The 19,954-nt window shown below is 47.3% G+C and overlaps 28 non-coding genes and 1 pseudogene across 28 annotated transcripts; all 29 read left to right on the top strand.

The window, feature by feature from the left end:
- The first annotated feature begins 440 nt into the window (after positions 1 to 440).
- LOC135016958 (U1 spliceosomal RNA) lies at positions 441 to 604 on the top strand. Its single transcript, XR_010214924.1, has one exon. It is a non-coding gene; the product is annotated as a U1 spliceosomal RNA (small nuclear RNA).
- Positions 605 to 756: 152 nt separating this feature from the next.
- Positions 757 to 919, top strand: LOC135016963 (U1 spliceosomal RNA). The gene has a single exon (XR_010214929.1). It is a non-coding gene; the product is annotated as a U1 spliceosomal RNA (small nuclear RNA).
- Positions 920 to 1,590: 671 nt separating this feature from the next.
- On the top strand, positions 1,591 to 1,754 carry LOC135016962 (U1 spliceosomal RNA). The gene has a single exon (XR_010214928.1). It is a non-coding gene; the product is annotated as a U1 spliceosomal RNA (small nuclear RNA).
- A 152-nt stretch (positions 1,755 to 1,906) lies between these two features.
- Positions 1,907 to 2,069, top strand: LOC135016967 (U1 spliceosomal RNA). The gene has a single exon (XR_010214932.1). It is a non-coding gene; the product is annotated as a U1 spliceosomal RNA (small nuclear RNA).
- Positions 2,070 to 2,741: 672 nt separating this feature from the next.
- On the top strand, positions 2,742 to 2,905 carry LOC135016961 (U1 spliceosomal RNA). Its single transcript, XR_010214927.1, has one exon. It is a non-coding gene; the product is annotated as a U1 spliceosomal RNA (small nuclear RNA).
- A 152-nt stretch (positions 2,906 to 3,057) lies between these two features.
- Positions 3,058 to 3,199, top strand: LOC135016935 (U1 spliceosomal RNA; annotated as a pseudogene).
- Positions 3,200 to 3,891: 692 nt separating this feature from the next.
- Positions 3,892 to 4,055, top strand: LOC135016950 (U1 spliceosomal RNA). Its single transcript, XR_010214916.1, has one exon. It is a non-coding gene; the product is annotated as a U1 spliceosomal RNA (small nuclear RNA).
- Positions 4,056 to 4,207: 152 nt separating this feature from the next.
- On the top strand, positions 4,208 to 4,370 carry LOC135016937 (U1 spliceosomal RNA). Its single transcript, XR_010214905.1, has one exon. It is a non-coding gene; the product is annotated as a U1 spliceosomal RNA (small nuclear RNA).
- A 673-nt stretch (positions 4,371 to 5,043) lies between these two features.
- Positions 5,044 to 5,207, top strand: LOC135016945 (U1 spliceosomal RNA). Its single transcript, XR_010214911.1, has one exon. It is a non-coding gene; the product is annotated as a U1 spliceosomal RNA (small nuclear RNA).
- Positions 5,208 to 5,359: 152 nt separating this feature from the next.
- Positions 5,360 to 5,522, top strand: LOC135016940 (U1 spliceosomal RNA). The gene has a single exon (XR_010214908.1). It is a non-coding gene; the product is annotated as a U1 spliceosomal RNA (small nuclear RNA).
- Positions 5,523 to 6,193: 671 nt separating this feature from the next.
- Positions 6,194 to 6,357, top strand: LOC135016953 (U1 spliceosomal RNA). The gene has a single exon (XR_010214919.1). It is a non-coding gene; the product is annotated as a U1 spliceosomal RNA (small nuclear RNA).
- A 152-nt stretch (positions 6,358 to 6,509) lies between these two features.
- Positions 6,510 to 6,672, top strand: LOC135016933 (U1 spliceosomal RNA). The gene has a single exon (XR_010214902.1). It is a non-coding gene; the product is annotated as a U1 spliceosomal RNA (small nuclear RNA).
- A 671-nt stretch (positions 6,673 to 7,343) lies between these two features.
- Positions 7,344 to 7,507, top strand: LOC135016949 (U1 spliceosomal RNA). Its single transcript, XR_010214915.1, has one exon. It is a non-coding gene; the product is annotated as a U1 spliceosomal RNA (small nuclear RNA).
- Positions 7,508 to 7,659: 152 nt separating this feature from the next.
- LOC135016939 (U1 spliceosomal RNA) lies at positions 7,660 to 7,822 on the top strand. Its single transcript, XR_010214907.1, has one exon. It is a non-coding gene; the product is annotated as a U1 spliceosomal RNA (small nuclear RNA).
- A 671-nt stretch (positions 7,823 to 8,493) lies between these two features.
- Positions 8,494 to 8,657, top strand: LOC135016952 (U1 spliceosomal RNA). The gene has a single exon (XR_010214918.1). It is a non-coding gene; the product is annotated as a U1 spliceosomal RNA (small nuclear RNA).
- Positions 8,658 to 8,809: 152 nt separating this feature from the next.
- Positions 8,810 to 8,972, top strand: LOC135016932 (U1 spliceosomal RNA). Its single transcript, XR_010214901.1, has one exon. It is a non-coding gene; the product is annotated as a U1 spliceosomal RNA (small nuclear RNA).
- Positions 8,973 to 9,643: 671 nt separating this feature from the next.
- On the top strand, positions 9,644 to 9,807 carry LOC135016948 (U1 spliceosomal RNA). The gene has a single exon (XR_010214914.1). It is a non-coding gene; the product is annotated as a U1 spliceosomal RNA (small nuclear RNA).
- A 152-nt stretch (positions 9,808 to 9,959) lies between these two features.
- On the top strand, positions 9,960 to 10,122 carry LOC135016965 (U1 spliceosomal RNA). Its single transcript, XR_010214930.1, has one exon. It is a non-coding gene; the product is annotated as a U1 spliceosomal RNA (small nuclear RNA).
- Positions 10,123 to 10,793: 671 nt separating this feature from the next.
- On the top strand, positions 10,794 to 10,957 carry LOC135016959 (U1 spliceosomal RNA). The gene has a single exon (XR_010214925.1). It is a non-coding gene; the product is annotated as a U1 spliceosomal RNA (small nuclear RNA).
- Positions 10,958 to 11,109: 152 nt separating this feature from the next.
- LOC135016970 (U1 spliceosomal RNA) lies at positions 11,110 to 11,272 on the top strand. Its single transcript, XR_010214935.1, has one exon. It is a non-coding gene; the product is annotated as a U1 spliceosomal RNA (small nuclear RNA).
- A 671-nt stretch (positions 11,273 to 11,943) lies between these two features.
- On the top strand, positions 11,944 to 12,107 carry LOC135016947 (U1 spliceosomal RNA). Its single transcript, XR_010214913.1, has one exon. It is a non-coding gene; the product is annotated as a U1 spliceosomal RNA (small nuclear RNA).
- Positions 12,108 to 12,259: 152 nt separating this feature from the next.
- On the top strand, positions 12,260 to 12,422 carry LOC135016969 (U1 spliceosomal RNA). The gene has a single exon (XR_010214934.1). It is a non-coding gene; the product is annotated as a U1 spliceosomal RNA (small nuclear RNA).
- A 673-nt stretch (positions 12,423 to 13,095) lies between these two features.
- On the top strand, positions 13,096 to 13,259 carry LOC135016944 (U1 spliceosomal RNA). The gene has a single exon (XR_010214910.1). It is a non-coding gene; the product is annotated as a U1 spliceosomal RNA (small nuclear RNA).
- A 152-nt stretch (positions 13,260 to 13,411) lies between these two features.
- Positions 13,412 to 13,574, top strand: LOC135016938 (U1 spliceosomal RNA). The gene has a single exon (XR_010214906.1). It is a non-coding gene; the product is annotated as a U1 spliceosomal RNA (small nuclear RNA).
- Positions 13,575 to 14,245: 671 nt separating this feature from the next.
- LOC135016951 (U1 spliceosomal RNA) lies at positions 14,246 to 14,409 on the top strand. Its single transcript, XR_010214917.1, has one exon. It is a non-coding gene; the product is annotated as a U1 spliceosomal RNA (small nuclear RNA).
- Positions 14,410 to 14,561: 152 nt separating this feature from the next.
- LOC135016972 (U1 spliceosomal RNA) lies at positions 14,562 to 14,724 on the top strand. Its single transcript, XR_010214937.1, has one exon. It is a non-coding gene; the product is annotated as a U1 spliceosomal RNA (small nuclear RNA).
- A 671-nt stretch (positions 14,725 to 15,395) lies between these two features.
- Positions 15,396 to 15,559, top strand: LOC135016946 (U1 spliceosomal RNA). The gene has a single exon (XR_010214912.1). It is a non-coding gene; the product is annotated as a U1 spliceosomal RNA (small nuclear RNA).
- Positions 15,560 to 15,711: 152 nt separating this feature from the next.
- LOC135016968 (U1 spliceosomal RNA) lies at positions 15,712 to 15,874 on the top strand. Its single transcript, XR_010214933.1, has one exon. It is a non-coding gene; the product is annotated as a U1 spliceosomal RNA (small nuclear RNA).
- A 370-nt stretch (positions 15,875 to 16,244) lies between these two features.
- On the top strand, positions 16,245 to 16,318 carry TRNAN-AUU (transfer RNA asparagine (anticodon AUU)). Its single transcript has one exon. It is a non-coding gene; the product is annotated as a tRNA-Asn (tRNA).
- The last annotated feature ends 3,636 nt before the right edge of the window (positions 16,319 to 19,954 follow it).

Raw genomic sequence — 19,954 nt, 5'->3', positions numbered from 1 at the left:
CAGCTTGAATGCTTCAGGGGCTGGGGCATTGCCAACATGAGCCCCACACCGAAGGAGGGTGGGGGTGTTTAATGCGAACTAAGGGTCACCCAAGCGCCGCAAAAGGCCGCCATGCCCTGCACGCCCCTTTTCTCTTTTCATATGCAGACGAGGGTTGAAGCCAACTTTGACCCACTGCTTGGATGGCATTACCATATGCAAATCAATCTGCTGCAGGCCTTCCCCCAGGAATGCTTGCACTAGTTGTTGCATTTGGTTTGTTGTTTGGGGGTGCTTCAGTATTAGGCAGCCTTCTGCCCTCCCATGTTCATCTGAAAATATGTGTTCTCCCTGCAGTTGTTGTCCCCAGATGAGAGTTCCCTTGTGCTGCCTCAGTTGAATCTCCTTTACTTGACAGAGATGTGCCTGAGCAGCGGCCCTCCCCAGCCCTATCCCAAATCATACTTATTTTGCATAGGAGATACCATGGTCATGAAGATTGTTCTCCCAGGGTGAGGTTCATTCATTGCATTCTGGGTATGCTGACCCCTGTGATTTCCCCAAATGTGGGAAACTTGACTGCATTATTTGTGGTAGTGGGGGACTGTGTTTGTGCTTTCCTCTGCTCAGCTCTGGTAAAAGTCAGATTTCTTTGTCTCAGATCTTCCTCTAGCCTTGTTCTTCTTTCGAGAGTTCCCTTGTGCTGCCTCAGTTGGATCTCCTTCACTTGACAGGGGGGTGCCCGAGCAGCGACCCTCCCCAGCTCTAGCCCAACTCCTACTTACCTGCCAGGTGAGATACTATGATCAGGAAGGTGCTTCTCCCAAGGCAAGGCTCACCCATTGCACTCTGGGTGTGCTGCTCCTGCGATTTCCCCAAATGTGGGAAACTTGACTGCATAATTTGTGTTTCCTCTGGTCGGCTCTCGTATAATTCAGATCTCTTTGTCTCAGGTCTTTCTCCAGCCTAGTTTGCTGTCTGTTTCCACTTCTCTTTTCTTGAGCCGCTCCCTTCTATGCCCTTGCGCACTATCCTGACCTCTCCCGTCTGCTTACTTTGTGCCTTCCAACGCACAATGCATACTACAGGTAGTGCTGCAGGGCCCACACCCTTTTACATGCTTTACAGAACAGCTCTGGAGCTGTTACAGTGCCCAGCTGCTGCAAGAAATCATCTTGAATGCTTCACGGGCTGGGGCATAGCCAACATGAGCCCCACACCGAAGGAGGGTGGAGATGTTTAATGCGAATTAAGGGTCATCCAAGCGCCACAAAAGGACGCCATGCCCAGCACATCCCTTTTTTCTTTTCATATGCAGACGAGGGTTGAAGCCAACTTTGACCCACTGCTTGGATGACATCACCATATGCAAATCCATCTGCTGCAGGCCTTCCCCCAGGAATGCTTGTACTAGTTGTTGCATTTGGTTTGTTGTTTGGGGGTGCTTCAGTATTAGGCAGCCTTCTGCCCTCCCATGTTCATCTGAAAATATGTGTTCTCCCTGCAGTTGTTGTCCCCAGATGAGAGTTCCCTTGTGCTGCCTCAGTTGAATCGCCTTTACTTGACAGAGATGTGCCTGAGCAGCGGCCCTCCCCAGCCCTATCCGAAATCATACTTATTTTGCATAGGAGATATCATGGTCATGAAGATTGTTCTCCCAGGGTGAGGTTCATTCATTGCATTCTGGGTATGATGACCCCTGTGATTTCCCCAAATGTGGAAAACTCGACTGCATTATTTGTGGTAGAGGGGGACTGTGTTTGTGCTTTCCTCTGGTCAGCTCTGGTAAAAGTCAGATTTCTTTGTCTCAGATCTTCCTCTAGCCTTGTTCTTCTTTCGAGAGTTCCCTTGTGCTGCCTCAGTTGGATCTCCTTCACTTGACAGGGGGGTGCCCGAGCAGCGACCCTCCCCAGCTCTAGCCCAACTCCTACTTACCTGCCAGGTGAGATACTATGATCAGGAAGGTGCTTCTCCCAGGGCAAGGCTCACCCATTGCACTCTGGGTGTGCTGCTCCTGCGATTTCCCCAAATGTGGGACACTTGACTGCATAATTTGTGTTTCCTCTGGTCGGCTCTCGTATAATTCAGATCTCTTTGTCTCAGGTCTCTCTCCAGCCTAGTTTGCTGTCTGTTTCCACTTCTCTTTTCTTGAACCGCTCCCTTCTATGCCCTTGCGCACTATCCTGACTACTCCCGTCTGCTTACTTTGTGCCTTCCAACGCACAATGCGAACTACAGGTAGTGCTGCAGGGCCCACACCCTTTTAGTTGCCTTACAGAGCAGCTCTGGAGCTGTTTACAGTGCCCAGCTGCTGCAAGAAATCAGCTTGAATGCTTCAGGTGCTGGGGCATAGCCAACATGAGCCCCACACCGAAGGAGGGTGGAGGTGTTTAATGCGAATTAGGGGTCATGCAAGCGCCGCAAAAGGCCGCCATGCCCTGCACATCCCTTTTTTCTTTTCATATGCAGACGAGGGTTGAAGCCAACTTTGACCCACTGCTTGGATGACATCACCATATGCAAATCCATCTGCTGCAGGCCTTCCCCCAGGAATGCTTGCACTAGTTGTTGCATTTGGTTTGTTGTTTGGGGGTGCTTCAGTATTAGGCAGCCTTCTGCCCTCCCATGTTCATCTGAAAATATGTGTTCTCCCTGCAGTTGTTGTCCCCAGATGAGAGTTCCCTTGTGCTGCCTCAGTTGAATCGCCTTTACTTGACAGAGATGTGCCTGAGCAGCGGCCCTCCCCAGCCCTATCCCAAATCATACTTATTTTGCATAGGAGATATCATGGTCATGAAGATTGTTCTCCCAGGGTGAGGTTCATTCATTGCATTCTGGGTATGATGACCCCTGTGATTTCCCCAAATGTGGGAAACTCGACTGCATTATTTGTGGTAGTGGGGGACTGTGTTTGTGCTTTCCTCTGGTCAGCTCTGGTAAAAGTCAGATTTCTTTGTCTCAGATCTTCCTCTAGCCTTGTTCTTCTTTCGAGAGTTCCCTTGTGCTGCCTCAGTTGGATCTCCTTCACTTGACAGGGGGGTGCCCGAGCAGCGACCCTCCCCAGCTCTAGCCCAACTCCTACTTACCTGCCAGGTGAGATACTATGATCATGTAGGTGCTTCTCCCAGGGCAAGGCTCACCCATTGCACTCTGGGTGTGCTGCCCCTTTGATTTCCCCAAATGTGGGAAACTTGACTGCATAATTTGTGTTTCCCCTGGTCGGCTCTCATATAATTCAGATCTCTTTGTCTCAGGTCTCTCTCCAGCCTAGTTTGCTGTCTGTTTCCACTTCTCTTTTCTTGAGCCGCTCCCTTCTATGCCCTTGCGCACTATCCTGACTTCTCCCGTCTGCTTACTTTGTGCCTTCCAACGCACAATGCGAACTACAGGTAGTGCTGCAGGGCCCACACCCTTTTACTTGACTTACAGAGCAACTCTGGAGCTGTTACAGTGCCCAGCTGCTGCAAGAAATCAGCTTGAATGCTTCAGGGGCTGGGGCATAGCCAACATGAGCCCCACACCGAATGAGGGTGGAGGTGTTTAATGCGAACTAGGGGTCATCCAAGCGCCGCAAAAGGCCGCCATGCCCTGCACGCCCCTTTTCTCTTTTCATATGCAGATGAGGGTTGAAGCCAACTTTGACCCACTGCTTGGATGACATCACCATATGCAAATCCATCTGCTGCAGGCCTTCCCCCAGGAATGCTTGTACTAGTTGTTGCATTTGGTTTGTTGTTTGGGGGTGCTTCAGTATTAGGCAGCCTTCTGCCCTCCCATGTTCATCTGAAAATATGTGTTCTCCCTGCAGTTGTTGTCCCCAGATGAGAGTTCCCTTGTGCTGCCTCAGTTGAATCTCCTTTACTTGACAGAGATGTGCCTGAGCAGCGGCCCTCACCAGCCCTATCCCAAATCATACTTATTTTGCATAGGAGATACCATGGTCATGAAGATTGTTCTCCCAGGGTGAGGTTCATTCATTGCATTCTGGGTATGCTGACCCCTGTGATTTCCCCAAATGTGGGAAACTCGACTGCATTATTTGTGGTAGTGGGGGACTGTGTTTGTGCTTTCCTCTGGTCAGCTCTGGTAAAAGTCAGATTTCTTTGTCTCAGATCTTCCTCTAGCCTTGTTCCTCTTTCAAGAGTTCCCTTGTGCTGCCTCAGTTGGATCTCCTTCACTTGACAGGGGGGTGCCCGAGCAGCGACCCTCCCCAGCTCTAGCCCAACTCCTACTTACCTGCCAGGTGAGATTCTATGATCATGAAGGTGCTACTCCCATGGCAAGGCTCACCCATTGCACTCTGGGTGTGCTGCTCCTGCAATTTCCCCAAATGTGGGACACTTGACTGCATAATTTGTGTTTCCCCTGGTCGGCTCTCGTATAATTCAGATCTCTTTGTCTCAGGTCTCTCTCCAGTATAGTTTGCTGTCTGTTTCCACTTCTCTTTTCTTGAGCCGCTCCCTTCTATGCCCTTGCGCACTATCCTGACTTCTCCCGTCTGCTTACTTTGTGCCTTCCAATGCACAATGCAAACTACAGGTAGTGCTGCAGGGCCCACACCCTTTTACTTGCCTTACAGAGCAGCTCTGGAGCTGTTACAGTGCCCAGCTGCTGCAAGAAATCAGCTTGAATGCTTCAGGGGCTGGGGCATAGCCAACATGAGCCCCACACCGAAGGAGGGTGGAGGTGTTTAATGCGAACTAGAGGTCATCCAAGCGCCGCAAAAGGCCGCCATGCCCTGCACGCCCCTTTTCTCTTTTTTGATATGCAGACGAGGGTTGAAGCCAACTTTGACCCACTGCTTGGATGGCATTACCATATGCAAATCAATCTGCTGCAGGCCTTCCCCCAGGAATGCTTGCACTAGTTGTTGCATTTGGTTTGTTGTTTGGGGGTGCTTCAGTATTAGGCAGCCTTCTGCCCTCCCATGTTCATCTGAAAATATGTGTTCTCCCTGCAGTTGTTGTCCCCAGATGAGAGTTCCCTTGTGCTGCCTCAGTTGAATCTCCTTTACTTGACAGAGATGTGCCTGAGCAGCGGCCCTCCCCAGCCCTATCCCAAATCATACTTATTTTGCATAGGAGATACCATGGTCATGAAGATTGTTCTCCCAGGGTGAGGTTCATTCATTGCATTCTGGGTATGCTGACCCCTGTGATTTCCCCAAATGTGGGAAACTCAACTGCATTATTTGTGGTAGTGGGGGACTGTGTTTGTGCTTTCCTCTGGTCAGCTCTGGTAAAAGTCAGATTTCTTTGTCTCAGATCTTCCTCTAGCCTTGTTCTTCTTTCGAGAGTTCCCTTGTGCTGCCTCAGTTGGATCTCCTTCACTTGACAGGGGGGTGCACGAGCAGCGACCCTCCCCAGCTCTAGCCCAACTCCTATTTACCTGCCAGGTGAGATACTATGATCAGGAAGGTGCTTCTCCCAGGGCAAGGCTCACCCATTGCACTCTGGGTGTGCTGCTCCTGCGATTTCCCCAAATGTGGGACACTTGACGGCATAATTTGTGTTTCCTCTGGTCGGCTCTCATATAATTCAGATCTCTTTGTCTCAGGTCTTTCTCCAGCCTAGTTTGCTGTCTGTTTCCACTTCTCTTTTCTTGAGCCGCTCCCTTCTATGCCCTTGCGCACTATCCTGACCTCTCCCGTCTGCTTACTCTGTGCCTTCCAACGCACAATGCATACTACAGGTAGTGCTGCAGGGCCCACACCCTTTTACATGCTTTACAGAGCAGCTCTGGAGCTGTTACAGTGCCCAGCTGCTGCAAGAAATCATCTTGAATGCTTCAGTGGCTGGGGCATAGCCAACATGAGCCCCACACCGAAGGAGGGTGGAGATGTTTAATGCGAATTAGGGGTCATCCAAGCGCCACAAAAGGACGCCATGCCCTGCACATCCCTTTTTTCTTTTCATATGCAGACGAGGGTTGAAGCCAACTTTGACCCACTGCTTGGATGACATCACCATATGCAAAACCATCTGCTGCAGGCCTTCCCCCAGGAATGCTTGCACTAGTTGTTGCATTTGGTTTGTTGTTTGGGGGTGCTTCAGTATTAGGCAGCCTTCTGCCCTCCCATGTTCATCTGAAAATATGTGTTCTCCCTGCAGTTGTTGTCCCCAGATGAGAGTTCCCTTGTGCTGCCTCAGTTGAATCTCCTTTACTTGACAGAGATGTGCCTGAGCAGCGGCCCTCCCCAGCCCTATCCCAAATCATACTTATTTTGCATAGGAGATACCATGGTCATGAAGATTGTTCTCCCAGGGTGAGGTTCATTCATTGCATTCTGGGTATGCTGACCCCTGTGATTTCCCCAAATGTGGGAAACTCAACTGCATTATTTGTGGTAGTGGGGGACTGTGTTTGTGCTTTCTTCTGGTCAACTCTGGTAAAAATCAGATTTCTTTGTCTCAGATCTTCCTCTAGCCTTGTTCCTCTTTCGAGAGTTCCCTTGTGCTGCCTCAGTTGGATCTCCTTCACTTGACAGGGGGGTACCCGAGCAGCGACCCTTCGCAGCTCTAGCCCAACTCCTACTTACCTGCCAGGTGAGATACTATGATCATGTAGGTGCTTCTCCCAGGGCAAGGCTCACCCATTGCACTCTGGGTGTGCTGCCCCTGTGATTTCCCCAAATGTGGGAAACTTGACTGCATAATTTGTGTTTCCCCTGGTCGGCTCTCGTATAATTCAGATCTCTTTGTCTCAGGTCTCTCTCCAGCCTAGTTTGCTGTCTGTTTCCACTTCTCTTTTCTTGAGCCGCTCCCTTCTATGCCCTTGCGCACTATCCTGACTTCTCCCGTCTGCTTACTTTGTGCCTTCCAACACACAATGCAAACTACAGGTAGTGCTGCAGGGCCCACACCCTTTTACTTGCCTCACAGAGCAGCTCTGGAGCTGTTACAGTGCCCAGCTGCTGCAAGAAATCAGCTTGAATGCTTCAGGGGCTGGGACATTGCCAACATGAGCCCCACACCGAAGGAGGGTGGGGGTGTTTAATGCGAACTAAGGGTCACCCAAGCGCCGCAAAAGGCCGCCATGCCCTGCACGCCCCTTTTCTCTTTTCATATGCAGACGAGGGTTGAAGCCAACTTTGACCCACTGCTTGGATGGCATTACCATATGCAAATCAATCTGCTGCAGGCCTTCCCCCAGGAATGCTTGCACTAGTTGTTGCATTTGGTTTGTTGTTTGGGGGTGCTTCAGTATTAGGCAGCCTTCTGCCCTCCCATGTTCATCTGAAAATATGTGTTCTCCCTGCAGTTGTTGTCCCCAGATGAGAGTTCCCTTGTGCTGCCTCAGTTGAATCTCCTTTACTTGACAGAGATGTGCCTGAGCAGCGGCCCTCCCCAGCCCTATCCCAAATCATACTTATTTTGCATAGGAGATACCATGGTCATGAAGATTGTTCTCCCAGGGTGAGGTTCATTCATTGCATTCTGGGTATGCTGACCCCTGTGATTTCCCCAAATGTGGGAAACTCGACTGCATTATTTGTGGTAGTGGGGGACTGTGTTTGTGCTTTCCTCTGGTCAGCTCTGGTAAAAGTCAGATTTCTTTGTCTCAGATCTTCCTCTAGCCTTGTTCTTCTTTCGAGAGTTCCCTTGTGCTGCCTCAGTTGGATCTCCTTCACTTGACAGGGGGGTGCACGAGCAGCGACCCTCCCCAGCTCTAGCCCAACTCCTATTTACCTGCCAGGTGAGATACTATGATCAGGAAGGTGCTTCTCCCAGGGCAAGGCTCACCCATTGCACTCTGGGTGTGCTGCTCCTGCGATTTCCCCAAATGTGGGACACTTGACGGCATAATTTGTGTTTCCTCTGGTCGGCTCTCATATAATTCAGATCTCTTTGTCTCAGGTCTTTCTCCAGCCTAGTTTGCTGTCTGTTTCCACTTCTCTTTTCTTGAGCCGCTCCCTTCTATGCCCTTGCGCACTATCCTGACCTCTCCCGTCTGCTTACTCTGTGCCTTCCAACGCACAATGCATACTACAGGTAGTGCTGCAGGGCCCACACCCTTTTACATGCTTTACAGAGCAGCTCTGGAGCTGTTACAGTGCCCAGCTGCTGCAAGAAATCATCTTGAATGCTTCAGTGGCTGGGGCATAGCCAACATGAGCCCCACACCGAAGGAGGGTGGAGATGTTTAATGCGAATTAGGGGTCATCCAAGCGCCACAAAAGGACGCCATGCCCTGCACATCCCTTTTTTCTTTTCATATGCAGACGAGGGTTGAAGCCAACTTTGACCCACTGCTTGGATGACATCACCATATGCAAAACCATCTGCTGCAGGCCTTCCCCCAGGAATGCTTGCACTAGTTGTTGCATTTGGTTTGTTGTTTGGGGGTGCTTCAGTATTAGGCAGCCTTCTGCCCTCCCATGTTCATCTGAAAATATGTGTTCTCCCTGCAGTTGTTGTCCCCAGATGAGAGTTCCCTTGTGCTGCCTCAGTTGAATCTCCTTTACTTGACAGAGATGTGCCTGAGCAGCGGCCCTCCCCAGCCCTATCCCAAATCATACTTATTTTGCATAGGAGATACCATGGTCATGAAGATTGTTCTCCCAGGGTGAGGTTCATTCATTGCATTCTGGGTATGCTGACCCCTGTGATTTCCCCAAATGTGGGAAACTCAACTGCATTATTTGTGGTAGTGGGGGACTGTGTTTGTGCTTTCTTCTGGTCAACTCTGGTAAAAATCAGATTTCTTTGTCTCAGATCTTCCTCTAGCCTTGTTCCTCTTTCGAGAGTTCCCTTGTGCTGCCTCAGTTGGATCTCCTTCACTTGACAGGGGGGTACCCGAGCAGCGACCCTTCGCAGCTCTAGCCCAACTCCTACTTACCTGCCAGGTGAGATACTATGATCATGTAGGTGCTTCTCCCAGGGCAAGGCTCACCCATTGCACTCTGGGTGTGCTGCCCCTGTGATTTCCCCAAATGTGGGAAACTTGACTGCATAATTTGTGTTTCCCCTGGTCGGCTCTCGTATAATTCAGATCTCTTTGTCTCAGGTCTCTCTCCAGCCTAGTTTGCTGTCTGTTTCCACTTCTCTTTTCTTGAGCCGCTCCCTTCTATGCCCTTGCGCACTATCCTGACTTCTCCCGTCTGCTTACTTTGTGCCTTCCAACACACAATGCAAACTACAGGTAGTGCTGCAGGGCCCACACCCTTTTACTTGCCTCACAGAGCAGCTCTGGAGCTGTTACAGTGCCCAGCTGCTGCAAGAAATCAGCTTGAATGCTTCAGGGGCTGGGACATTGCCAACATGAGCCCCACACCGAAGGAGGGTGGGGGTGTTTAATGCGAACTAAGGGTCACCCAAGCGCCGCAAAAGGCCGCCATGCCCTGCACGCCCCTTTTCTCTTTTCATATGCAGACGAGGGTTGAAGCCAACTTTGACCCACTGCTTGGATGGCATTACCATATGCAAATCAATCTGCTGCAGGCCTTCCCCCAGGAATGCTTGCACTAGTTGTTGCATTTGGTTTGTTGTTTGGGGGTGCTTCAGTATTAGGCAGCCTTCTGCCCTCCCATGTTCATCTGAAAATATGTGTTCTCCCTGCAGTTGTTGTCCCCAGATGAGAGTTCCCTTGTGCTGCCTCAGTTGAATCTCCTTTACTTGACAGAGATGTGCCTGAGCAGCGGCCCTCCCCAGCCCTATCCCAAATCATACTTATTTTGCATAGGAGATACCATGGTCATGAAGATTGTTCTCCCAGGGTGAGGTTCATTCATTGCATTCTGGGTATGCTGACCCCTGTGATTTCCCCAAATGTGGGAAACTCGACTGCATTATTTGTGGTAGTGGGGGACTGTGTTTGTGCTTTCCTCTGCTCAGCTCTGGTAAAAGTCAGATTTCTTTGTCTCAGATCTTCCTCTAGCCTTGTTCTTCTTTCGAGAGTTCCCTTGTGCTGCCTCAGTTGGATCTCCTTCACTTGACAGGGGGGTGCCCGAGCAGCGACCCTCCCCAGCTCTAGCCCAACTCCTACTTACCTGCCAGGTGAGATACTATGATCAGGAAGGTGCTTCTCCCAGGGCAAGGCTCACCCATTGCACTCTGGGTGTGCCGCTCCTGCGATTTCCCCAAATGTGGGAAACTTGACTGCATAATTTGTGTTTCCTCTGGTCGGCTCTCGTATAATTCAGATCTCTTTGTCTCAGGTCTCTCTCCAGCCTAGTTTGCTGTCTGTTTCCACTTCTCTTTTCTTGAGCCGCTCCCTTCTATGCCCTTGCGCACTATCCTGACCTCTCCCGTCTGCTTACTTTGTGCCTTCCAACGCACAATGCATACTACAGGTAGTGCTGCAGGGCCCACACCCTTTTACATGCTTTACAGAACAGCTCTGGAGCTGTTACAGTGCCCAGCTGCTGCAAGAAATCATCTTGAATGCTTCAGGGGCTGGGGCATAGCCAACATGAGCCCCACACCGAAGGAGGGTGGAGATGTTTAATGTGAATTAGGGGTCATCCAAGCGCCACAAAAGGACGCCATGCCCTGCACATCCCTTTTTTCTTTTCATATGCAGACGAGGGTTGAAGCCAACTTTGACCCACTGCTTGGATGACATCACCATATGCAAATCCATCTGCTGTAGGCCTTCCCCCAGGAATGCTTGTACTAGTTGTTGCATTTGGTTTGTTGTTTGGGGGTGCTTCAGTATTAGGCAGCCTTCTGCCCTCCCATGTTCATCTGAAAATATGTGTTCTCCCAGCAGTTGTTGTCCCCAGATGAGAGTTCCCTTGTGCTGCCTCAGTTGAATCTCCTTTACTTGACAGAGATGTGCCTGAGCAGCGGCCCTCCCCAGCTCTATCCCAAATCATACTTATTTTGCATAGGAGATACCATGGTCATGAAGATTGTTCTCCCAGGGTGAGGTTCATTCATTGCATTCTGGGTATGCTGACTCCTATGATTTCCCCAAATGTGGGAAACTCGACTGCATTATTTGTGGTAGTGGGGGACTGTGTTTGTGCTTTCCTCTGGTCAGCTCTGGTAAAAGTCAGATTTATTTGTCTCAGATCTTCCTCTAGCCTTGTTCTTCTTTCGAGAGTTCCCTTGTGCTGCCTCAGTTGGATCTCCTTCACTTGACAGGGGGGTGCCCTAGCATCAACCCTCCCCAGCTCAAGCCCAACTCCTACTTACCTGCCAAGTGAGATACTATGATCATGAAGGTGCTTCTCCCAGGGCAAGGCTCACCCATTGCACTCTGGGTGTGCTGCTCCTGCGATTTCCCCAAATGTGGGAAACTTGACTGCATAATTTGTGTTTCCCCTGGTCAGCTCTCGTATAATTCAGATCTGTTTGTCTCAGGTCTCTCTCCAGCCTAGTTTGCTGTCTGTTTCAACTTCTCTTTTCTTGAGCCGCTCCCTTCTATGCCCTTGCGCATTATCTTGACTTCTCCCATCTGCTTACTTTGTGCCTTCCAATGCACAATGCGAACTACAGGTAGTGCTGCAGGGCCCACACCCTTTTACTTGCCTTACAGAGCAGCTCTGGAGCTATTACAGTGCCCAGCTGCTGCAAGTAATCAGCTTGAATGCTTCATGGGCTGGGGCATAGCCAACATGAGCCCCACACCGAAGTAGGGTGGAGGTGTTTAATGCGAACTAGGGGTCATCCAAGCGCCGCAAAAGGCCGCCATGCCCTGCACGTCCCTTTTCTCTTTTCATATGCAGACGAGGGTTGAAGCCAACTTTGACCCACTGCTTGGATGACATCACCATATGCAAATCCATCTGCTGCAGGCCTTCCCCCAGGAATGCTTGTACTAGTTGTTGCATTTGGTTTGTTGTTTGGGGGTGCTTCAGTATTAGGCAGCCTTCTGCCCTCCCATGTTCATCTGAAAATATGTGTTCTCCCTGCAGTTGTTGTCCCCAGATGAGAGTTCCCTTGTGCTGCCTCAGTTGAATCTCCTTTACTTGACAGAGATGTGCCTGAGCAGCGGCCCTCACCAGCCCTATCCCAAATCATACTTATTTTGCATAGGAGATACCATGGTCATGAAGATTGTTCTCCCAGGGTGAGGTTCATTCATTGCATTCTGGGTATGCTGACCCCTGTGATTTCCCCAAATGTGGGAAACTCGACTGCATTATTTGTGGTAGTGGGGGACTGTGTTTGTGCTTTCCTCTGGTCAGCTCTGGTAAAAGTCAGATTTCTTTGTCTCAGATCTTCCTCTAGCCTTGTTCCTCTTTCAAGAGTTCCCTTGTGCTGCCTCAGTTGGATCTCCTTCACTTGACAGGGGGGTGCCCGAGCAGCGACCCTCCCCAGCTCTAGTCCAACTCCTACTTACCTGCCAGGTGAGATACTATGATCATGAAGGTGCTACTCCCAGGGCAAGGCTCACCCATTGCACTCTGGGTGTGCTGCTCCTGCAATTTCCCCAAATGTGGGACACTTGACTGCATAATTTGTGTTTCCCCTGGTCGGCTCTCGTATAATTCAGATCTCTTTGTCTCAGGTCTCTCTCCAGTATAGTTTGCTGTCTGTTTCCACTTCTCTTTTCTTGAGCCGCTCCCTTCTATGCCCTTGCGCACTATCCTGACTTCTCCCGTCTGCTTACTTTGTGCCTTCCAATGCACAATGCAAACTACAGGTAGTGCTGCAGGGCCCACACCCTTTTACTTGCCTTACAGAGCAGCTCTGGAGCTGTTACAGTGCCCAGCTGCTGCAAGAAATCAGCTTGAATGCTTCAGGGGCTGGGGCATAGCCAACATGAGCCCCACACCGAAGGAGGGTGGAGGTGTTTAATGCGAACTAGAGGTCATCCAAGCGCCGCAAAAGGCCACCATGCCCTGCACGCCCCTTTTCTCTTTTTTGATATGCAGACGAGGGTTGAAGCCAACTTTGACCCACTGCTTGGATGGCATTACCATATGCAAATCAATCTGCTGCAGGCCTTCCCCCAGGAATGCTTGCACTAGTTGTTGCATTTGGTTTGTTGTTTGGGGGTGCTTCAGTATTAGGCAGCCTTCTGCCCTCCCATGTTCATCTGAAAATATGTGTTCTCCCTGCAGTTGTTGTCCCCAGATGAGAGTTCCCTTGTGCTGCCTCAGTTGAATCTCCTTTACTTGACAGAGATGTGCCTGAGCAGCGGCCCTCCCCAGCCCTATCCCAAATCATACTTATTTTGCATAGGAGATACCATGGTCATGAAGATTGTTCTCCCAGGGTGAGGTTCATTCATTGCATTCTGGGTATGCTGACCCCTGTGATTTCCCCAAATGTGGGAAACTCAACTGCATTATTTGTGGTAGTGGGGGACTGTGTTTGTGCTTTCCTCTGGTCAGCTCTGGTAAAAGTCAGATTTCTTTGTCTCAGATCTTCCTCTAGCCTTGTTCTTCTTTCGAGAGTTCCCTTGTGCTGCCTCAGTTGGATCTCCTTCACTTGACAGGGGGGTGCACGAGCAGCGACCCTCCCCAGCTCTAGCCCAACTCCTATTTACCTGCCAGGTGAGATACTATGATCAGGAAGGTGCTTCTCCCAGGGCAAGGCTCACCCATTGCACTCTGGGTGTGCTGCTCCTGCGATTTCCCCAAATGTGGGACACTTGACGGCATAATTTGTGTTTCCTCTGGTCGGCTCTCATATAATTCAGATCTCTTTGTCTCAGGCCTTTCTCCAGCCTAGTTTGCTGTCTGTTTCCACTTCTCTTTTCTTGAGCCGCTCCCTTCTATGCCCTTGCGCACTATCCTGACCTCTCCCGTCTGCTTACTTTGTGCCTTCCAACGCACAATGCATACTACAGGTAGTGCTGCAGGGCCCACACCCTTTTACATGTTTTACAGAGCAGCTCTGGAGCTGTTACAGTGCCCAGCTGCTGCAAGAAATCATCTTGAATGCTTCAGGGGCTGGGGCATAGCCAACATGAGCCCCACACCGAAGGAGGGTGGAGATGTTTAATGCGAATTAGGGGTCATCCAAGCGCCACAAAAGGACGCCATGCCCTGCACATCCCTTTTTTCTTTTCATATGCAGACGAGGGTTGAAGCCAACTTTGACCCACTGCTTGGATGACATCACCATATGCAAAACCATCTGCTGCAGGCCTTCCCCCAGGAATGCTTGCACTAGTTGTTGCATTTGGTTTGTTGTTTGGGGGTGCTTCAGTATTAGGCAGCCTTCTGCCCTCCCATGTTCATCTGAAAATATGTGTTCTCCCTGCAGTTGTTGTCCCCAGATGAGAGTTCCCTTGTGCTGCCTCAGTTGAATCTCCTTTACTTGACAGAGATGTGCCTGAGCAGCGGCCCTCCCCAGCCCTATCCCAAATCATACTTATTTTGCATAGGAGATACCATGGTCATGAAGATTGTTCTCCCAGGGTGAGGTTCATTCATTGCATTCTGGGTATGCTGACCCCTGTGATTTCCCCAAATGTGGGAAACTCAACTGCATTATTTGTGGTAGTGGGGGACTGTGTTTGTGCTTTCTTCTGGTCAACTCTGGTAAAAATCAGATTTCTTTGTCTCAGATCTTCCTCTAGCCTTGTTCCTCTTTCGAGAGTTCCCTTGTGCTGCCTCAGTTGGATCTCCTTCACTTGACAGGGGGGTACCCGAGCAGCGACCCTTCGCAGCTCTAGCCCAACTCCTACTTACCTGCCAGGTGAGATACTATGATCATGTAGGTGCTTCTCCCAGGGCAAGGCTCACCCATTGCACTCTGGGTGTGCTGCCCCTGTGATTTCCCCAAATGTGGGAAACTTGACTGCATAATTTGTGTTTCCCCTGGTCGGCTCTCGTATAATTCAGATCTCTTTGTCTCAGGTCTCTCTCCAGCCTAGTTTGCTGTCTGTTTCCACTTCTCTTTTCTTGAGCCGCTCCCTTCTATGCCCTTGCGCACTATCCTGACTTCTCCCGTCTGCTTACTTTGTGCCTTCCAACACACAATGCAAACTACAGGTAGTGCTGCAGGGCCCACACCCTTTTACTTGCCTCACAGAGCAGCTCTGGAGCTGTTACAGTGCCCAGCTGCTGCAAGAAATCAGCTTGAATGCTTCAGGGGCTGGGGCATTGCCAACATGAGCCCCACACCGAAGGAGGGTGGGGGTGTTTAATGCGAACTAAGGGTCACCCAAGCGCCGCAAAAGGCCGCCATGCCCTGCACGCCCCTTTTCTCTTTTCATATGCAGACGAGGGTTGAAGCCAACTTTGACCCACTGCTTGGATGGCATTACCATATGCAAATCAATCTGCTGCAGGCCTTCCCCCAGGAATGCTTGCACTAGTTGTTGCATTTGGTTTGTTGTTTGGGGGTGCTTCAGTATTAGGCAGCCTTCTGCCCTCCCATGTTCATCTGAAAATATGTGTTCTCCCTGCAGTTGTTGTCCCCAGATGAGAGTTCCCTTGTGCTGCCTCAGTTGAATCTCCTTTACTTGACAGAGATGTGCCTGAGCAGCGGCCCTCCCCAGCCCTATCCCAAATCATACTTATTTTGCATAGGAGATACCATGGTCATGAAGATTGTTCTCCCAGGGTGAGGTTCATTCATTGCATTCTGGGTATGCTGACCCCTGTGATTTCCCCAAATGTGGGAAACTCGACTGCATTATTTGTGGTAGTGGGGGACTGTGTTTGTGCTTTCCTCTGCTCAGCTCTGGTAAAAGTCAGATTTCTTTGTCTCAGATCTTCCTCTAGCCTTGTTCTTCTTTCGAGAGTTCCCTTGTGCTGCCTCAGTTGGATCTCCTTCACTTGACAGGGGGGTGCCCGAGCAGCGACCCTCCCCAGCTCTAGCCCAACTCCTATTTACCTGCCAGGTGAGATACTATGATCAGGAAGGTGCTTCTCCCAGGGCAAGGCTCACCCATTGCACTCTGGGTGTGCCGCTCCTGCGATTTCCCCAAATGTGGGAAACTTGACTGCATAATTTGTGTTTCCTCTGGTCGGCTCTCGTATAATTCAGATCTCTTTGTCTCAGGTCTTTCTCCAGCCTAGTTTGCTGTCTGTTTCCACTTCTCTTTTCTTGAGCCGCTCCCTTCTATGCCCTTGCGCACTATCCTGACCTCTCCCGTCTGCTTACTTTGTGCCTTCCAACGCACAATGCATACTACAGGTAGTGCTGCAGGGCCCACACCCTTTTAGTTGCCTTACAGAGCAGCTCTGGAGCTGTTACAGTGCCCAGCTGCTGCAAGAAATCAGCTTGAATGTTCTTCGTTGATTGATGGAAGAAACATCTTACAAAAACTCTCCAGATTATTGACTTTTTAAAGTTTTTCTAGGAAACGTTCTAGATGAATGCTTATTAGCCTTTGTCAGTATGAACTTTTTGCAAAGTGTCTCTGTGGCGCAATCGGTTAGTGTGTTTGGCTATTAACCAAAAGGTTGGTGGTTCAATCCCACCCAGGGATGTAATTGACCTTGTGATCAGATTTTGGCGATATTTAAGTAGACAAGTCAAAATTTCAAACCCCCGGTTATGGTGTGGGTACCTGGCCTTCCCTGATGTAATCAGAGTTAGATTTGATTCAGTGATTTTATAAAAACAGCTAGGAAGCACAATTTAGCAGTAGGTTGCAGAGAAAAAAAATATGCTGGCAGAAAAATCCAATTGAGTGATTAAACAGCTCTTCATTTTCTGGCTTTATTTTTATGCTAACAAATTTGTTCTCTGAAAAGTGTCCACAAAGCCAAGTCTCTGATTAACACCTTTGTAAGGATGGTTTTTCACCTATTACTAAATTAAACTTGCTTCATTGGAAAGGCAGCAAGATGCATCCTCATTTCAATGTCTACTGAAATTATACAGGTTGACACCAGGAAACATTAACGCCACTGCATCCTTGCTGCTTTCTCATGTGGAAGTCTGTTTAATGTGAAAACAAGGTGATATCTAATTAGCACACAGGTAAGGAATTAAGAAAATCTTTATTTAAGGGTGAAGATGTTTCTCACAAAATCGTTGCCCCAATGCATCATTGAAATTCAAGCTGGAAAGATGATTTTAATATATCACTTGTACATTTTGTATTGCTCTTCTGGTGACAATGTAGTTTGTTTTTGTCAATTACCATTTTAATAATAGGGTAAAGAAAATTAAGTGGATTTTTGAAAGAAAACAATACTGTCAATATACTATTAAAACAAATTAAAATGGTAAAAGTTATTGTACTTTAAGTAAAAATAAAAGAGCAAAAATATCAATCCCAGTTTTGGATTACTTTAATTAACAAAAAAAAATGCATATAGCAAAGGATAGTTTCAATCTGCCTACCTCTGGGTTATGGGCCCAGCATGCTTCCATTGCAGTACTCTGCTGCACATGTAAGTGCAAGAGATCCTGAAGCACTCACTCATCATGGGAAAGTACCAATGTGTTTCTTCGTTGGTTGATGGAAGAAACATCTTACAAAAACTCTCCAGATTATTGACTTTTTAAAGTTTTTCTAGGAAACGTTCTAGATTAATGCTTATTAGCCTTTGTCAGTATGTACTTTTGCAAAGTGTCTCTGTGGTGCAATTGGTTAGTGTGTAAGGCTGTTAACCAAAAGGTTGGTGGTTCAATCCCACCCAGGAATGTAATTGTCCTTGTGATCAGATTTTGGTGATATTTAAGTAGACAAGTCAAAATTTCAAACCCCCTCTTATTGTGTAGGGTACCTGGCCTTCTCTGATGTAATCAGAGTTAGATTTGATTCAGTGATTTTATAAAAAACAGCTAGGAAGCACAATTTAGCAGTGGGTTGCAGATAAAAAAAATATGCTGGCAAAAAAATACAATTGAGTGATTAAACAGCTCTTCATTTTCTGGTTTATTTTTATGCTAACAAATTTGTTCTCTGAAAAGTGTCCACAAAGCCAAGTCTCTGATTAACACCTTTGTAGGGATGGTTTTTCACCTATTACTAAATTAAACTTGCTTCATTGGAAAGGCAGCAAGATGCATCCTCATTTCAATGTCTACTGAAATAATACAGGTTGACACCAGGAAACATTAACGCCACTGCATCCTTGCTGCTTTCTCATGTGGAAGTCTGTTTAATGTGAAAACAAGGTGATATCTAATTAGCACACAGGTAAGGAATTAAGAAAATCTTTATTTAAGGGTGAAGATGTTTCTCACAAAATCGTTGCCCCAATGCATCATTGAAATTCAAGCTGGAAAGATGATTTTAATATATCACTTGTACATTTTGTATTGCTCTTCTGGTGACAATGTAGTTTGTTTTTGTCAATTACCATTTTAATAATAGGGTAAAGAAAATAAAGTGGATTTTTGAAAGAAAACAATACTGTCAATATACTATTAAAACAAATTAAAATGGTAAAAGTTATTGTACTTTAAGTAAAAATAAAAGAGCAAAAATATCAATCCCAGTTTTGGATTAGTTTAATTAACAAAAAAAATGCATATAGCAAAGGATAGTTTCAATCTGCCTATCTCTGGGTTATGGGCCCAGCATGCTTCCATTGCAGTACTCTGCTGCACATGTAAGTGCAAGAGATCCTGAAGCACTTACTCATCATGGGAAAGTACCAATGTGTTTCTTCATTGGTTGATGGAAGAAACATCTTACAAAAACTCTCCAGATTATTGACTTTTTAAAGTTTTTCTAGGAAACGTTCTTGATGAATGCTTATTAGCCTTTGTCAGTATGTACTTTTTCTCTGTGGTGCAATTGGTTAGTGTGTAAGGCTATTAACCAAAAGGTTGGTGGTTCAATCCCACCCAGGAACGTAATTGACCTTGTGATCAGATTTTGGTGATATTTAAGTAGACAAGTCAAAATTTCAAACCCCCTCTTATTGTGTAGGGTACCTGGCCTTCTCTGATGTAATCAGAGTTAGATTTGATTCAGTGATTTTATAAAAAACAGCTAGGAAGCACAATTTAGCAGTGGGTTGCAGAGAAAAAAAATATGCTGGCAAAAAAAAATCCAATTGAGTGATTAAACAGCTCTTCATTTTCTGGCTTTATTTTTATGCTAACAAATTTGTTCTCTGAAAAGTGTCCACAAAGCCAAGTCTCTGATTAACACCTGTGTAGGGATGGTTTTTCACCTATTACTAAATTAAACTTGCTTCATTGGAAAGGCAGCAAGATGCATCCTCATTTCAATGTCTACTGAAATAATACAAGTTGACACCAGGAAACATTAACGCCACTGCATCCTTGCTGCTTTCTCATGTGGAAGTCTGTTTAATGCGAAAACAAGGTGATATCTAATTAGCACACAGGTAAGGAATTAAGAAAATCTTTATTTAAGGGTGAAGATGTTTCTCACAAAATCGTTGCCCCAATGCATCATTGAAATTCAAGCTGGAAAGATGATTTTAATATATCACTTGTACATTTTGTATTGCTCTTCTGGTGACAATGTAGTTTGTTTTTGTCAATTACCATTTTAATAATAGGGTAAAGAAAATTAAGTGGATTTTTGAAAGAAAACAATACTGTCAATATACTATTAAAACAAATTAAAATGGTAAAAGTTATTGTACTTTAAGTAAAAATAAAAGAGCCAAAATATCAATCCCAGTTTTGGATTACTTTAATAAAAAAAAAAAAGCATACAGCAGAGGATAGTTTCAATCTGCCTACCTCTGGGTTATGTGCCCAGCATGCTTCCATTGCTGTACTCTGCTGCACATGTAAGTGCAAGAGATCCTGAAGCACTCACTCATCATGGGAAAGTACCAATGTGTTTCTTCGTTGGTTGATGGTAGAAACATCTTACAAAAACTCTCCAGATTATTGACTTTTTAAAGTTTTTCTAGGAAACGTTTTAGATGAATGCTTATTAGCCTTTGTCATATGCTCTTTTGCAAAGTGTCTCTGTGGCGCAATCAGTTAGTGTGTACGGCTATTAACTAAAAGGTTGGTGGTTCAATCCCACCCAGGGATGTAATTGATCTTGTTATCAGATTTTGGTGATCTTTAAGTAGACAAGTCAAAATTTCAAACCCCCTCTTATGGTGTAGGGTACCTGGCCTTCTCTGATGTAATCAGAGTTAGATTTGATTCATTGATTTTATAAAAACAGCTAG

Source organism: Pseudophryne corroboree, unplaced genomic scaffold, assembly GCF_028390025.1.
Source record: "Pseudophryne corroboree isolate aPseCor3 unplaced genomic scaffold, aPseCor3.hap2 scaffold_306, whole genome shotgun sequence".
In the NCBI taxonomy this organism is placed as follows: Eukaryota; Metazoa; Chordata; class Amphibia; order Anura; family Myobatrachidae; genus Pseudophryne; species Pseudophryne corroboree.
The sequence above is the reverse complement of the archived record's forward strand: the minus strand, read 5'-3'. Positions and strand labels throughout refer to the sequence as shown.